This window comes from Tamandua tetradactyla, chromosome 5, assembly GCF_023851605.1.
Source record: "Tamandua tetradactyla isolate mTamTet1 chromosome 5, mTamTet1.pri, whole genome shotgun sequence".
Classification (NCBI taxonomy): Eukaryota; Metazoa; Chordata; class Mammalia; order Pilosa; family Myrmecophagidae; genus Tamandua; species Tamandua tetradactyla.
Genome location: NC_135331.1, coordinates 85,873,410 through 85,887,176, shown reverse-complemented (window position 1 = coordinate 85,887,176; position 13,767 = coordinate 85,873,410). Strand labels below are relative to the sequence as shown.

The window sequence follows — 13,767 nt, the reverse complement described above, 5'->3', positions numbered from 1 at the left end:
AGAACTTGTTTGGATGCTGATGGGAAGGACCCTGGAGAGGGAGGAGTAAAAAATGTGGGAAGAGGAACCCATTGAGAAGACAGGAGAGGTGGGATGGGTGGTAGGGCAGTTCTCCAAGACCTGGAGGAAGAAGAGAAGGAGAGAATGGATGCAGATGAGGCTAACTTTATAGACCTGATAGCAGGAAGATGAGGGTAGAACCTGTGGGTATTTTTGTACACGTATACATCTTTTTTCATGTTATTCTTTGTGTGTATCTGCCTTTCTCAGTAGACTGTAAGCTCCCTAAAGACAGAAGCTGTCCCTGCTTTGTTCACTGATGTGTCTCGATGCCTAGCACACTGTAGATGCTCAAAATATGTTTGCTGAATAACAAATGAATGCCAAGTTCAATATGATGTGATATCTAAGCTCCAAAGTTATTATAAAAAACGCAAGTGTAGAACTGGATTTCGGGGGCAAGGACAGGCTAGAGATGAGTCTGGAAGTCATCTGCAGTGATAGGAGTTGACGCTGTTCAAAATGAACAGGCTTATAGAGAGGGAGGGATTTGGAAAACAATGGGATGTGCATGGCAGTTCCCAGGAGAGAGTCACTGGGATAGAGCAGAGGGAGGACACAATAAGCAGTGTGGAATGAAATAACAGACCATAAAAAGTCCCCCTGTCCATTCAACTTAGGTTTGCCCTGTTGATTCCTCACCTACCCTTCCCACTCCCAATTTATGGCATTTCATCCTACAGTAGAAGTAAAGGGACTATATAAGTTGTCTGACATGGGTTTTAGTAATTAGGGAGAGAAGATTGAAATTCTGAGGGATAAGCAAGAAAAGTCAGCTGAAAAGGCTAGGAACCCAGGAACCCAGATTTTACTGCTCCTCAGGCTTGTTTCACTCCCAGCCCCCATAACCCTGGGGTCTTGTGGTCACCTTCCAGGTGTGTTTCTACCAGGGATCAGGAGCACTGACCAAAGATTTAAATTTAGGTGACATTTCTGGAAGGAATATTTCTGTTTGTATTGGCTTTAGACTTGGAGACTAGCTTTAACTTGGAATTAAGGATGATACTGAAAGTAGGATGTTTGAGTTAAATACAAAATATTTATTAAGCAGCTACTACACTCCAGGATTCCAAGGGAAATAAAACATAGTTGCTCTTTTGTTTATGTTTATAGCTGGGGTTGGAGGGAGGGAATAAAGGTGGATTCAGAATGGTGGTAAGGGGCTCGGCTCAGTGCTGACTTTCACAGAAATAAGGCAAAAAAGAAATTCATCATCTTTGCTTTCAGAAATAGGAGACTATGCAGGCAGAGTGCCTGAACCAGGAGATCTCTATCTTCTTCAAATTTTCTGTGGCTTCCAAGTCCTTCTGTCTGCTCAATGGATAATTCACTTACCAGTTTCCAGGAGTCCAAAGAGAAGCAGCATCAAGAGGCAGGAGGTAGTTTTCCTCTCCTCATCTTGATATAATCCACATGAGAAGTTGTCTAGAATGTCTAGATTCTAGAGCAGAGATGGTCTGCAGAGGGCGGTTGATGACTGGTATCTCAATGGGATGCCAAGTTACAAGAATAATGAAGAGCTTGTCAGGGCAGGGTTCTGTGAAGAGTAACACAAATCGGGCAGGCGCAGCGCCAGGGGCTAGTCGGCTGTGCTCCTTGGTGCCACAAATTGCTACCACAACCTATTGCATTTAACTCCTTTTCTCACCTGGCTCTGGCTGTGGTATTTATAGCTGCCACTGGGCAGGGGAGGCTGTAACCTCTGGGGGGAATTTCTGAGTTTTCCTGGCAGTTTGTGGGGGGAAGAGAAGGAAGGAAGAAAGATTAAGGGGATCAAAGCTGTCAGAAGAGAGGAGATGCACCCTGGGTCATCAGAGGTCAGTAGAAACCTGTTTTCTCTGGGGATGTCATTTCTGGGGACAGAAGCCCTCGTAGGAGATTGGGGGTGGGGGAGAGGAATGAAGGTGACTGCACCCCAAAGTGGTGGGTCTTTTCCCTGGGCAATCAGGCAGTGACCACTGGCCCAGTGAGCTGAAAGATGGGACTGGCACTGCGAGGGGAAGATGGAGAACCTGGAACCGCAGGGCCGGCTAATTGGGTCTCAGAAGGTTCCAGAAAGAACAGGCCTCTGGAAGTGGGAGGCACTGACAGGGCAGATCTGGACTGTGGAAGGAGGGGCTGGCCACACTCCTGCACAAATGACACTTTGCTCCTTAGGTGGTTCACAGGCCATCCCAGCACCCAGGTCATGCTGTGGGCCCACAAGGAACCAAGTCAAACGCAGGTTTAGAGGAAATAAATCACTAACCATCCCGACCGAGCCATGTGGGTTGGAGCAAGACCTCGGTTTTCGTGTCTGTAAAAGAGGCCTAATAAGCAAGAACTCCCCGTTGATTGAAGGGGACGATGCACGTGAGAGCACCGTGCAGCGGACGCTGATGCCGAGCCCGGGCCTCTCCACGGGCGCTGAGGGCTGGAAGCCGGGGCCTCTCACACCCCCGGGAACCAGGACAGAGACACTTGGGCTCGGGACCAGGAACTGCGGGTGTGGGGGGTGGAGGTGGGGAGGGGGTTCTGTTCCGGACCCCCGGAGGGGCTGGGGGTGGGGGGTGTCGGCTTCGAGTGAGGCTTGGAGCTGCGGGCAAAGCAGAGCCTGGAGGGAAGGAGGGAGGATCACAGGCTGTGGGGGGAACCCAGAGCCCCCCCCCACACACACACACTGCTCCAGTCCCCTTCCCCCCAGGGCCAGCGGCCTTCAGTGAACCCACCGCAGTGCAGTGCGGGCGCCGGGCCTTCACACCTCCCCCCACCCCAGCCCTCCGGGTCTTGGGCAATGACTCCCCACCCCCCACATCCCGAGGTCAGGGCGAGGGGCCTATGAGGAGGGAGTTCCCTCCCTTCCCACTTTTTTTGGGGGTGGTGGTGGTGTTGGTGTGTGTGCGTGGTCCGGGACTCCAGCCCGGGCGTGAGCCTTCCACCACTGGACCGCCTGCACACTCCCTTCCCACTCCTATAACTTTCCCAATGACGGCCCTGCCCAGGGCTTGTGGAGGGGTTTTTCCCTGGTCTTCAGTGTGCTAACTAGCAGGGCCGAGAGAAGGGAGAGAAAAGGGAAAGGACACAATCGCCCGCAGCACCCCAGGGCCCATAGCCCACCCCACCCGTCGCTGGGGAGATGAAGAACCTCCCCCAGCCTCTCAAACACACATTCTTTCACACACACAGACACACACCCAGAGCTCCGTTTGGGTACCACGGCAGAGGAGGGGTTGGTCCAGTTGGATGTTTAGGACCTAGGGGCGGAAGCGTTTTTTGTTTGTTTGTTTAATTAGGGTCCAGGGCCGGGAAATTCAGTGGTTAGGGGCGTTGGGTCTCTGCTTTCCTCCCAGGGGGAGTAACTGCCCCCAGCCCGACAGCTGAGTCACCAGAAGACCAGAAACCACGCATCCTCCTTCTTTTCCTTGGGTTCCCCAGCCCTCTTCCAGAACCCAGGCCACCCTCCCTGCCTCACAATTCTCTCTAAAAGCCCTACTGTCCCTCTCACACCTGACACCCCTTCTTTCTGAGACCCAAGCTCTTAGCCACCACTTTCAATCCTGATGGGAGATTAAGAGAGACCCTAAGAGGGCCTGAGGGACCTCCCAGCCAGTGCCAGATATATCCAGTGATATCCCCTATCCCTGAGAGGCTTGCTATTTCCCCCAAGTGACGATGTCAAAAGTAACAAAGAGGTGGCCTGTGGCCCTGGGATTTGGTTCTGGATGGAAGGCCTGCAACCAGCAAAAGTGTCTTTTCTTGCCAGTGATGATGCTGTCCTCCCCCAGTGAGGGTGAGAGCCAAGGCTAGGGGGCTGATTGGTGTGGCTCTGTTGAGACTAAAGCTGGGGCTGGCACTTGGGCATGGTCCTAACATTAACTATGGAACATTATAGATGCTCACAAATATTAAATTTAATTAATTGGGGTGTTGGCTTATTCTGGATAGCGCTGCCCATGATAAGTCTTATTGAATTTTTAATTTTTTAAACAACTTTATTGAAAAAAAAAGTGCAATGAAATATATATATATATATTGGCATGGGCAAGCTCCAGGAATCGAACCCAGGTCTCCAGCATGGCAGGTGAGAACTCTGCCACTGAGCCCCCTTGTTGAATTTTTCAATTTTAATTTTCCTGTGTTCATGTCTCAGGTGGAAACTTATCTTATACCCTCAACAGTGCATAAAGGGTCCTTTAAAGTATTTGCTTATTAATTGACATGTTTTCCCCCTCCTTTTGTCACCATGCATGTGAGCTCCATATGAGCTGCAGCTGGCTCTTCTCTAAATCCAGAAGGAAACCATATAAGAAGCAATAGGAATTCAACCTCTCCTTTCTCAACCCCCAAAGAACTCTACTCTTGTCCTCTATCCTCTCCTGCTCAGGGTCATCCACAAGGTCATGGCCAGAGCCAGGAAAACCAGTCAGAACTTCCTCCATCCTGATAGTCCAATAACTATGATGTCCTTACATTATAAGTATTTCACATTTTATTATAAAAAGACCAGTAGTTAGAAGGAAGCAGATACATCTCCTGCCACCATCTGTCATCTGTTGACTCTCCCCTTCCCCCTTTGCTCAATCAACAATAGGTTAAAATGCTGTGATAAAGTTGGAGAGTAAATCCAGAAAACACAAAAATGAAATGTCTAGAATGGGGAACATCTTGAGTGGAGGTGTTGTTGGGAAAGAGGGCAAAATTAGGGAAAGTAGAGATAAATTCTGCAAGGGTAAATTCAGGTAGGATAAATTCTACAAGAGAAAGTCAGGTCCAGCTTTTGGTGGAAGAGCCTGGAAAAAAATGCTGAGCGGAGAGCATCATCAGGGAAGGTATGGGAATGGGGATCAGTAGGTGGAACTGCAGACGAAACAAAAATCCCCTCCCTGCATGCCCATGGCAACCCAGCAGTTCAACCCAACAGAATGCGTAGTGAAGACATTTGGAAAAACTAAGGGTTTGGGGAGGAAGAGGGAGGAACCATCTGGGTATTTATGATATTTATGATCTTCTTTGGAATTTCCATTCTGTGGGGCAGTGAGAGGATAGAAAAGGAAGTAAATGCTCTTTTCTTCTAGATGCTATTTTTCATTTTTTCTTAAAGGGAGGCAAGGGCCTTAGAAACTCAGACACAAACCTTTTTGTACATAACAGTGTAAGTAACAGTGGATGGAAATAATATGGATGAGTCTGAAACTCTGGGGCTTGGTCCTCAGTCTCCCCACCTTCCATAGCCCCAATTTCCAAGTCAGTTCCAAAACATTGCCTTCCAAGAACCCTAAGCTTCGCTGAGTCACGCCACTCCCAGGACTGTGTCCTGTGTTGATTCCCACCCCATATGTCCATCAAACACCTTTTTATTCTCAAACCGCCATCTATAGGGAATACTTGCTTGTATTCACTTTTTGTTCTCTATCCCCCAAACACATTCTTCTTCATTATCGTCTCATCACCAACCAGTTTCAATAAGAACACAGCAGATGGAGGGTTAATGCTGTTAACTGTCAGTACTATCTACCCTTCCTGGAGTCCAGGAAATAGGAATTGTGGGTCTAATTCCCTGTACAGGAAAGGGGTGAGTCATGGAAGAGCTGGGGGTAAGTGACTTCCAAGAGATCATCGTGGGGAAAGGATCTGGCCATTGCCCAGATTCTGCTGCTCCATCAGGTAGACTGGGTAGGAATTAGGACCACCATCATCCTCTGGATCACGTTCTTCATTGTTTTGGGTCGGTGGACGGTGTTTTCGAGTCATGTAGGAGACCTGCGATTGGGAGGAGAAAAAAAAATGAGCATCATCTGCCGTACCATTTGCTTTTCTCAGTACTCCTCTCAGGCTGATTGATTTTGTTCTTTGCTCCTACCTTTTCCAAAATTTCATATAAACCTTGATGCTTATTCCAGCTTCAGATCTAATATACTCGGTCCCAGACTTTGTCTCCAATTCTTTGCTCTTTTATAGTCTCCTTATCCTTATGTCCCCTATTTGTACACTCCAGACTCTGTCTTCAATTCCCCAATTTCCTCTACGACACACCTTTCTTTTCAGCCCCAATTCCAATTCTCCCCAATTCCATTTTTCACATTCCATTCATCTATTGTCTTTCCCATAGTTTTCACCACCACTACCCATCTAGTACTACCAACCTCCCATCATGTCTCTCTTCCTAGACTTATTATTCCTTCTAGCTTTGACCCATCACCTTTCCTCAACTCCTTAACCCACTGGTTCATTTTTTCTGGTATGTCCCTTCCCTTACCGAGAAGATCAGACCAAGGAACACCAGGAGAAGTATCACAGCCACCAGGACCACAATGACTATGGCCCAATCAGGGAATGAGTCATTACCCCCTGTCCCTCCAGCATGGAGATTATCTTTTGAGCCACCTTTATTCTGTAATGGATGGCTCTTGTTGCCTGAGGCTTCTGATGTGGTGGAACTCAGTTCCGTGCTGGGTGTGGTATGTGTAAAAGAACCAAAAGCCACCTGGTTAGTAGTCTTAGTTTTATGTGGAGGAGAACAGGTAGTAGTAACTGATTTGTCTTTTGTGGCCTTGGCTGGAGGTCTTGTAGTCTCTGTGGCTGTCATGGCCTTCTTTGGGTTTTCTGTGAACTTTACTGGGGCTCTTATGGTCTCAGTGGCCAGTTTGGTCTTTCTTGGGTGTCCTGTAGATTTTGCTCGGGCTGATGTGATCTTCTCATCAACCGATGTGGTCTTTCTTGAATGTTCTGTAGGCTTTGCTGGAACTCTTATAATCTTCTCATTGGTTGATGTCTTTTCTGCATGTTTTGTAGACAATTTTGAATCTCTTGTGTTTTTCTCATTAGCTGATGTAATCTTTCCCGAGTGTTTTGTAGACTTTGCTCGGGCTGGTGTGATCTTCTCATGAGCCGATGTGGTCTTTTCTGAGCGTTCTGTAGGCTTTGCTGGAGCTCTTGTAATCTTCCCATTGGCCGATATCTTTTCTGTGTGTTTTGTAGACAATTTTGAATCTCTTGTGTTTTTCTCATTAGCTGATGTAATCTTTCCCGGGTGTTTTGTAGACTTTGCTCGGGCTGGTGTGATCTTCTCATGAGCCGATGTGGTCTTTTCTGAGCGTTCTGTAGGCTTTGCTGGAGCTCTTGTAATCTTCCCATTGGTTGATGTCTTCTCTGCGTGTTTTGTAGACAATTTTGAATCTCTTGTGTTTTTCTCATTAGCTGATGTAATCTTTCCCGAGTGTTTTGTAGACTTTGCTTGGGCTGGTGTGATCTTCTCATGAGCCGATGTGGTCTTTTCTGAGCGTTCTGTAGTCTTTGCTGGAGCTCTTGTAATCTTCCCATTGGCCGATATCTTTTCTGTGTGTTTTGTAGACAATTTTGAATCTCTTGTGTTTTTCTCATTAGCTGATGTAATCTTTTCCGGGTGATTTGTAGACTTTGCTCGGGCTGGTGTGATCTTCTCATGAGCCGATGTGGTCTTTTCTGAGTGTTCTGTAGGCTTTGCTGGAGGTTTTGTGCTCTTCTCATTGGCTGTTTTCTTTTCTACATGTTCTGTAGACAGTTTTGGAACTCTTGTGGTTCTCTCACTGACCAAGGTAGTCTTTTTTGGGTGCCCAGTAAACTTCTCTGGGTCTGGTGTGATCTTTTTACTGGCTGTTGTGGCCTTTTCTGGGTGTTCTGAAGACTGTTTTGGAGCTCTTGTGGTCGTCTCATTGGCTGATGTGATACTTTTTTGGGCTGTTGTCGTTTTAGAAAGGATTTCTTTCGCTATTTCTGAGGAAGATGTGGCTTTACCGTAGCTCTCTGAATTGGCTGAATTGTGGGGACGTATTGTGGTCTTCTGTGAAGTGTTACTTTTATTGTCTAAAGCAGTGTTGGTGTTTTCAAAATGTCTTGTACTATGGACTGGGTGTTTTGTGACTGTAGTATTGTTTCTGGTGGGCTTGCGACAAGTTGTTTTGGTTCTGGGTGATGGGGTTGGATCTTTTGCATCAGAAGACCCTTCATGTCTCTTAATGGAGTCAGCAGGATTGATAGCACGTTCATTCCGGATATTTGGGTCTTCTCCCTCATTCCTGTGGATTTGCTCAGGTGAGGAAGGAGCTTCATGATGAGTCATAGAGCTTTTGTGGTCTGCTGGTTTAGGGGTGTCTTTTGAGTTATGAATAGGCTTCAGATGGCGTGTGGTGTTGCAGTGCTGTTTTGACTTATGGATTTCTGTAGATTTGGGGAGGTCTGGAAGGTTGTGTTCAGAATCAAGAACATTGTGCTCAGGGGGAGTATTGTAAGCAAGGCCTGGAGCGAGGAGGGATAAGGGATCTGATGTTGGGAGTTCATGAGTTTTCTGAAGTCCTTGTAACGTGGAAGCACCTGTGGAGAAAGAGAGGCAAATAAGATACTTTCTCCATATTCTTCCCCATGCCTGTCTTCCCACTTCCATCCCTAAGGGCCTCTTTTCTTCCCCTACATATCTCTTCCCAGCTGATCTCCTTAGAGTATTATGATATCTAACCTCCACTTTCTCCTGGAACTTTCCAGCCTCTAGAACTTTGCTCAGCCTGTGCCTTCTGAAAGAATATCTCTTTGCCTCTTCCCACCTCTAGTTTTCAACACTTAATCTCAGGTAGTTCTGGTTTCATGGCATTTTTCTAGATCCTTCTAAGCACATAAGATCTAGATTCATCTCAGTGCCCCCCCCCAAGCTCTTTGTTAATTACTCCTGCCTGCTGCCTTCAACTAGACATCACAGTTGTCTGTGTGCCTGTCAACTCCCAGGCCCCATCATGCCTATCAAACTGTAAAGTTTTGAGAGTAGGTATTGACTAGCATTATACCCAGCAAGTGCACTTTTAGGGTTTATGTATTTATGGAACAAAGTCCCCTTCCCATGGCAAGACTCAGAAGAAAGGGAATAAATATCAGAATCTTCCAGCTCCATCCTAAATGTAACAGTGTCAGAGACTGAGGTCTGACCTCTGGCAGAACTTCCCATAGGAAGTCTCAGGTAGACACAGGTGGTGAGTGAGAAAAGGATAGAAAGGGGATGAAGGATAGGTAGAGGAAGGAGATAGGAAACTTTCACGTTGGTGATGACATTTGCTCTAGATGCAGGGGAATGGATGAGATGACTCAACTCCTGTGGCCTCTTCCCAGTTGGTTCCCCTGTCCTCACACTCCTAAAGCCAGCTAGAGGTGCATGAAACTGACCCTCCTGAAAGGAAAAGATGTCTGCTTGTTGGTCCTGACAAGGGTGAATGAGGCAGATGGGCTTTGGGAGGGATTGACCGTGTTTGAGGACAAGGTATGAAGGAGAACACCCCTATCAATGGACAGATATGGGCCTTAATTCCACAGAAAAACAACCAAATGGAGACAGAAGAGATGTCTCTGATATCTGGCCCAGAGAGTGAAAGTCAGCAGATCACCAAAGAGTGAGTTACTGTCGTTACGTAACAGATCGCCAGTCTCTGTTAGCACAAGGTGGTCACCAGGACCTGGACCAACAACTAATCTCAGGTGACCACAATCCACACCTCCCTGCTGACCAGGAGACTCAGGTGCTGGGGAACTCAGTCCTTGAAAGAAATATGGGAGGGACAAGAACCAGGAAAGGGTAATAAGAAGACCACATCTTGAAGGGGACTGAGGTTGGGAAAAGACAGGAAGACTGATAGGTCAGCCAGTTCCATTCTCCAAGTCCCTTGGTGGCAATTTCAATAATTGCTACTGTTTATTTAAGTCATCTTGTTTTACTAGAACACCCAAATGCTCTGCTGGCTACTCACAGGAATTCTCCTTCTGATCGGTGATTGATCACTCAACTTCCCCATAAGATGACTTAGAGAATGTCAGTCCAATGCCCTTATTCTACAGCCAAGAAATTTGAGTTTCAGGGAGGAAACGTGACTTGCACAATCCAACCGCAATAGCAGAGGCCAGCCTCTCTTGAGTGCTTACTATGAGACAGGCATGGCGTCTGAGGGAGAGCATGTACTAACTCACTTACTTTTTTGCAACAACCTGCCAAGGTGGAAACTATTATTTTTCCCCATTTTGCAGATGAGGAACAAAGTTCAGAGTGATTAAGTAATTTCCCCAAGGACACCCAGTAAGCAACAGGTTGAGTCAGAATTTGAACCCAAACTACCTGGCTCCTGGGCCAAATTTTTGCTGGTTAAAACCACATGACAGCCTCTACAAGTCAGCCCAATCCTTTCGAGAAGGAAAAACACTGACATTTGTGAGACTTCTGCAGAATCTTGCTCACATATTTGCTTATTTAATCTTTGTCACAAACCTGCAAGGCAAGAGTTATGATCGTATTGTTTTACAGGTGAGGAAGGCGGCCCGGAGAGATTTAGTAAATGGCAAGATCAGGCTTTTTGCTATAACCAGATGCCTTTCATATATGGGAAATGATGAGTAAATATTTGTTAAGGGAATAAATAAGCAGTCAGCAGGACACTTGCCTAAAGAATCAGAGGATGAAATGGAGTCCAAGCTCTGTTCCTACCAGCTTTGCATCCTTGGTCAAATCATTTAAATGCTCTGAATCTCTGTGTCCTCAACTATAAATAGCAAATGTTGCCAACTGCTCCACCTTAGTGCGAGGATTAAAGGAAATAGGGAGAGGAAGCTTCCAGCACAGTATGAGCTGGAGCACAGATTACTCTTAAAAATGTTTGTGGAATCGGAGTTATAGTTTTCAAAACAGTCTCCTATCTTGCCCTGTTCCTTTCCTGGTCCTAACGGGAGCCTGAGCCCTCGGCTGTGCAGCCCCAAATATCCCTTCTGTCCTTCTCTTCTGCTCTACACACCTCTGAAGCCTCCCTTGACCCCCTCTTCAAAACAGCGACCCCCTCTTACAGCATTGATGGGCTACTTTCCCCACCCTGTTTTATTGCCATGGCACTATCACTTTCTAATACTGTTTAATTTCTGCTACAGTAGGGTTTTTAATTTGTTTTGTTCAGCACCATGTCTCCAGCCTAGAACAGCGCCGTAGCAGCCACTTTGTAAATATTTGTGGAATGGATGAGTGAATGACTATTTTAAGACTGATGAAAAACTCTTTAGGAGACTTGCCAACAACCTTCCATTATACATGCAGAGTAAGTAAAAAAAATAAATAAATAAATAAAAAAGCATGCTTGTGACCTCCAGAAGTTGGAAGACCAAGGAGTGACTTCTGCTGTATCAAGAAATTGAGCTCCGAAGAATGAAAGTGTAGGTTCACATGTGGGTCTCTAATCCTCCAGCTCTGGGGTTCCAGTTGTCATTTAACTACAGGATCACAGTTAGTAACTAGATCTTAGCACTCCTTATCTGCATTGCACAATTGCAGGACCCTCAAGTGTAAAAAATCTGGAGTTGAAGATTGAGGGATTCTGTGCCCAGCCAGGAAGCAAATCAGTGACTCAACCCTGGGATGAGAGGAACACCTCTTCAGCCCAGTGTTATTGGTAACTCCTTTATTCTGTAGGAGATCTCATCATGAGATACACAATAATGGTCTGAAAAGAACTGTCTTGGTCACTGAAATATACGCAGAGGATGCAGAGAGGAAATTTTGACACAGGAGGTGGATTCAAGCAATGAAAACACATCCTATAACATCAGAACTACATGGAATTCCAAAAGTCTGTCCCCTACAGGCTCTTCTTCCCTGAGCAGCGGCAGTGGGTGGGACAATCTACCTGACTGGAAGGGGAGGAAAAGGCAGGCAAGATGGGGGACTGGGAGGCTGAGGGGGGCTTCTAGTGCCTCTCTCCCCCGAGACCCTCAGTGGGCAGGGGCACAGGTCAGGGGACAGACAGAATGCACCGCTGAGACTGTCAATGCACACTGTCAGGTTTTTCAGCCTCTGCCACCTGCCATCCACTCTGGCTGGTCTCCTCTGGCCCCAGCATATGTGCTGAGCCCAGGAGAGGTGCACCCCCTCTCATGCCACCCTCCGTCAAAAGCAGGGGGCAGATGGAGCTGCAGTCCACCCCCACCCCAAATCCTGCCTGTGCAGTCCAGGCTCGGACTTCCCCAGCGCTGGTCTGGAACCATCAGTCCCGCACATGGAACACCCCATCCCATGCGTGGCGAATCCCTCCAGATCTATTTTTGGGGCGCCAGTCTTGTGAAGACTCCTGCAAACTGCCCCTGTGTTTGGCGTCTCTACTCCCTGGGTTCCATCACAGAAATGGTTTCTTAACTAAGTCAGCTAATTTGGCAATTTCACCTTCTCTTGTAGGGCCTCTCTCTTTTTTTTTTCACAATCACAGTCACATTGTAAAAGCTATATAGTTGTACCAGTTGTCTTCAAGAATAAAGGCTACTGGAGCACAGCTCAACAGTCTCAGGTACTTCCCTCCAGCCTCTCCACTACATGAAGGGTCTCCTTTGCTCATTAAACTTTTCTGCATTTGTTTTCTCATCAAAACCCTGGTGTGTCTACCCACCTTGCAGTGCAAAATCACCCAGGCTGTATAGAGCTGCTGTGAGGATTAAATAAATAAACATGGATGGAGTGGTGAGAGCAAAGCCTGCACGAGGTCGGCGCTGAGTAAATCTCAGCTAGTTTTAATGGCCCACAGTCAGGACTGCAGCCCAGGTCTGCAGAGCAGAGGACAGAAAGAGAGAAGGGTTCTCAGGAGACAACACTGACCCATCTCCTGAGGACAGTGGGAGGTGAGGGCGAGGAATCCTGCCTGCCATCTAGCTGCATGACTTTGGGTGAGTCCCTTTACCTCCCTGAGTCTCTCTCTCCTCCCCTGTAAAATGGGGGTATTACTAACCCCCTCAGGGGGTGGTGAGGGGATGAAATGAGATGCGATATGGTGAGCCTTTGAGTTACTTGCACATAGCAGGTGCTCAAGGCATGTCACGTCCCCATCCCTGCCCAACCAGTATTGCCACTAACCCATGCAGTGTCTTTATATTAACTAAGAAAAGCCCCTATGGGTGGCTGCAAGCCAATGGGTCACTTCATGGGGAGCAGAGCAGAGGCTGGATTTCATCTCCTACGCTGGCAAACTTGAGCAGTGAAAAATCTAGACGACCTTGTGTGGCCCCCCTCCTGCCCCCATGCCCATCTGCTCTTCATGGCTATGATTGGTCATCCAACCTCATGAATTCTAAGAACCAATCTCCCTCTCTCTTGTGTCCCCCTGGGCAGTGGTGACCCCTTCGCCTCTGAGGGTGTCTTACCTCCCTCCCAAGAAGCCAGAAGGAAGAAGAGGCAACATCGGAGGCCAAAGGTGGAGCGGAGGCAGTGGGCCAGCTGGGCCATGTTGAACCTGGGCGGTTGCTTGGGGCCCATGGGCTGGGGTCCGCTCGACTTATACGTGCCTTGGTCTGACGTCATGGGGGCTGGGGCCCACTCAGGACTGAATCTTGAACAAATGGTGCTGCCCCACCCCATGGGGGTGCCCTGATAACGGAAAACCGCAGCTGCTGCCCCAGGAGCCCCAGGTACCTGGGTGCCTGCGGGAGGGTGGGGTCTGGAGGCAGGGAGAGGGGCCTGGGAGGGGGCAGGCTCCCGATGCCCCAGCCTGGGTGGGGTGGCCCCCACGGTTCTGGGGGTTGGAGAAGCTGAGCCCTGACTGGGGCCAGGCAGGAGAAGGGGGGTGATGCCTGGGCTCTGGGAGGAGGTTGAGGTTGGAATTCTCCTCTTGTTCCCTTTCCCACCTCTCACGTCAGCCCAGCTCCCCACCCCTTACTCACACACAGTCACACTTTTTGCCTTGGGTGGAGCTGTCC

General features: G+C 47.9%; 1 long non-coding RNA gene across 1 annotated transcript; it reads right to left on the bottom strand.

The window, feature by feature from the left end:
- Positions 1-4,052: 4,052 nt before the first annotated feature.
- LOC143684364 (uncharacterized) lies at positions 4,053-13,319 on the bottom strand. The gene is made up of 3 exons (XR_013176011.1): positions 13,216-13,319; positions 6,296-8,388; positions 4,053-5,799 (listed from the first exon to the last, which is right to left on the bottom strand). It is a non-coding gene; the product is annotated as an uncharacterized LOC143684364 (long non-coding RNA).
- Positions 13,320-13,767: the final 448 nt, after the last annotated feature.